Source organism: Toxorhynchites rutilus, chromosome 2 (genome assembly GCF_029784135.1).
Source record: "Toxorhynchites rutilus septentrionalis strain SRP chromosome 2, ASM2978413v1, whole genome shotgun sequence".
Classification (NCBI taxonomy): Eukaryota; Metazoa; Arthropoda; class Insecta; order Diptera; family Culicidae; genus Toxorhynchites; species Toxorhynchites rutilus.
The window spans coordinates 340,679,845-340,683,280 of NC_073745.1; positions in this window are offsets into that span (position 1 = coordinate 340,679,845).

The following is a 3,436-nucleotide window of genomic DNA, read 5'->3' on the forward strand; positions in this document are numbered from 1 at the left end:
CACAAGCTCGCGGCGGCATCCCGATAGGCAAATGGATGGGCGCTTACACACGAGGCGGCGATTATCCCGCAAACGCCATGGGTGTAATCAATCAATACCAGGGAACACATTTTATTACGCGAAAATCCCGTTGAATTCAATAGAAATGATGATGTTACAAATCCTTTTCATAGAGAAGTGCGATGCGATGCGGCTCTGTGGGCATCATTATTTTCCGAAAGGCGCTCATGAACCGGAATCGGAAAAGCAGATCACTGGATATAACCAGAGTCACGCGGTGCTGCTCAGGACCGCCACCACCGATAGGACCACCGGAAGAAGACAGTGAATGGATCGGTTGCCGCCTCCGTATGAGAATCGAAGCATAACCGAAGCACAGAGGTTGGCAAAAATAAACTACAAAATAAATGAAATCGTTTATTCAGATGCTACAAAATAATGACATTGCTGATCCACAATGTTCGCTTCGTTCGGTGATGTCTTACTCTTTAGCCGACAGAATCGTTGATCCCCAAAACAAAAAGGAATTTGATGCTGAGTGATGCTAATACTGTTTGCTTCCAACACTAATTACACTTGAGCGCATCCATCAATCTTTTGCCAATAGCTCGAAATGAACCAGCCTTCCAGCGAAAGTTTTTTTCTCGTTTATAATACTATTGAGAGTTTCATCCGAACGCGCTTATTTACATCAAAAATTCTTTTCAATGAAATTCTCTCCAGTCTTGAGTTAATTTTCCCTCGTCCGTCGACATTTGCTAGTGTTTACTTATTCAAGTATTTAACGCAAAAACAGTTCCCGCGACAGACGTCAAAAATGGCGACAAGAACAAGCAGCATGTGAATAATTAACCCGAGACACGGTGGTAGCGACAGCAGAAACATTAGAACTAAAACCTCCGCTAGGTTGACTACACCGGGTCCAGATTGGCTTTCTGTGGATTAGCTGAATCTCGGGAATCTCCGAGAATGGTTGTGTGGGAAGATTGGCGTTTATTAAAAATTCAAAATTTCACGCCATTTTCTCTTGGAGATGCTTTGGGCTGCTGTAAGCTGAAGTATGTTGATTTGGAAAGTTGCTTGCTGTTTTCAGGCTGCATTGGGGGGCCTGCTGTTGGCTTTGTAGAAATGATTGATTACCACTGAATTATCGTGTACTTACTGAGTATTGTTGTTCTGGTCGGGAAATTAATTCCGACCGCGAGTTCGACGCCCATATCAACAATTAATACCACCACAAACGGTTAAAACGGGACGAATCGAAAGTTGTTTTGCTTTCTAAATGAGCTAACATTATGTGCAAAAACGTTGTTTGTATTTTTTCCACATACAGTCTATCGCAAAATTGAGTGTACAAATGTTAGTTGACGATACTTTCCATTTATTTGGTATAGAATATTTTGAATACATTGATTCTTCTGATGCATATTTATTACTCACACATTTAACTAGCTGTACGTGCAATAAAATTCCGAGAAAACTTTTCTGCTAATTGTTTATTCCTGAAAATTGAAAATAATCTCTATTCTAGGCTTCGCAAAATAGAGTGTACACCTTAAATTTCTTCGAACAAATTAGTCTTGTAAGTATGTTTCTTTGCGAATTAGCGTACTTTTTTTCATCAGTGATTGGGGTCAATACTTAACCATTGCTTAGGCAGTGTTGGTTTTTGTTTTCATTGATGTTTGAATTTTTTTACCAAAATGGCAAGATAGATATTGCTACACGTACAATGATAATAAGTATGAATTGTCGTGCAAATACATTGCAGGAAATAGCAGCTGCTGTCGGAAGAACCCACTCTACAGTAAATAAAATCATAAACAAGTGGAAATACGAAGGAACCATGAAAAATCTCTCGGTAGAGATCACAAACGGATCTTATCTTCAGATGATGATCCAATTACCCGTTCATCATCGAACATTGCGAAAGAACCCTGAAAAACACATTCATAAGTTGACTTCCGAAGTAGCCGGGATCATTGGAAGACCTGTCCGGAGAGCTGCATACAGGAACAATCTGAGAGGTCGTGTTAACCGTGAAAAGTGTTACATCTCAAAGGTGAATATGAAAAAAAACCAATTACAGTTTGCTAAAGGGTGTTCACGATGAAATTGCCACACACAAAATTGATTCGCAAAATTCAAGTTTTCAACCGATTGCCATCAAATTTTCAGGGATTGAAAAATAACTATTAAACTTCATTTTACCATTATACTCGTATTTTATTTATAGTCCATACGCAAATGCCCGCACCTTGGCCTTAACCCCGGGCATAAGATTCTGCACAACCTGTGAATCAACCGTTTTTTGCATGTAAACCCATACTTTCTTCAGTTCCTCGACTGTCTTCACTACCTTAGGTCGTTTAAGAAGGTGCTGCTTCATAATCGCCCAGTACTTCTCGATGGGGCGGAGCTTGAACATTTTCGGCACGAAATTGACCTTATTGTCCGCATACCACTTCAACTGTCCGTTCATCGTGTCCTGGGTCACGAAAGATGCACTCCGCTTCCCGCACGTGCAAATGGCTTGCTAAACCAGGAATTTCTTCGCAAATTTGGACATCTTCTGAGTGCGGCATGCTCCGGAACGCTGAACTTATCCTTGATCGTTCGAAGCTCAGCCTTAGTTTTGGCCTTCTGTACAAAACTTCGGCTTAGGTGCAGATTCTTAGCCACATCCCGAACGGAGGCGTTCGGGTTTCGGTTGAAGGCTACGCGGTTGTGATTTTTGGTGTTGTACGGAATACTTTTCCTTCACTTCTGGGCTTCCGATCGGTGGTCAATCGTTCCTCGAACCGCTTAATCACTCGCGACACCGTGGAATTCGCGATTCCCTTTCCGCTATGAACTAAATCCACCAAAATTTTCATTAAATTCTACCCAACGGTTAAAAAGTTAGAGCAATTTCATAGTGTGGCTATTTCATCGTGGACACCCTTTAAGGCACATGTAAACAGACCTTAGGAGCTCTGGAACAAGGTCTTTTATACGGATGAGCCGAAAACCAATAACTTTGAATTGAATGGCAGACAGATGGCGTGGAGGAAACCAGGATTGGTGCTTCAGATTCAGCATTTGGTTATCACAATAAAACATGGCGGCGGTAGTCAGATGATGCATGGTATATTGGCGGCTCCTGGAACTGGAACCATGGTGTTTATCGATCCGGCGATGGACAAGATGGCTTAATTGATCTTCCTCAAACGTGACCTGTAGTCTCCCGTTCACAAATTCGATCTCCCTCGTGATTACTACTTTCAACAGAATAACGACCCGAAGCAAACTGATACCGTGGCGCAGGAATGCCTGCTCTATTATGTCCCAATCAACTCAAAACACCTCCGAAATCACCGAACTTGAACACAATTGTGTATATGGTGGGAAATCAAGAATCATCCATCCATTAAAATCTAGGGAACGAAGCGAAACT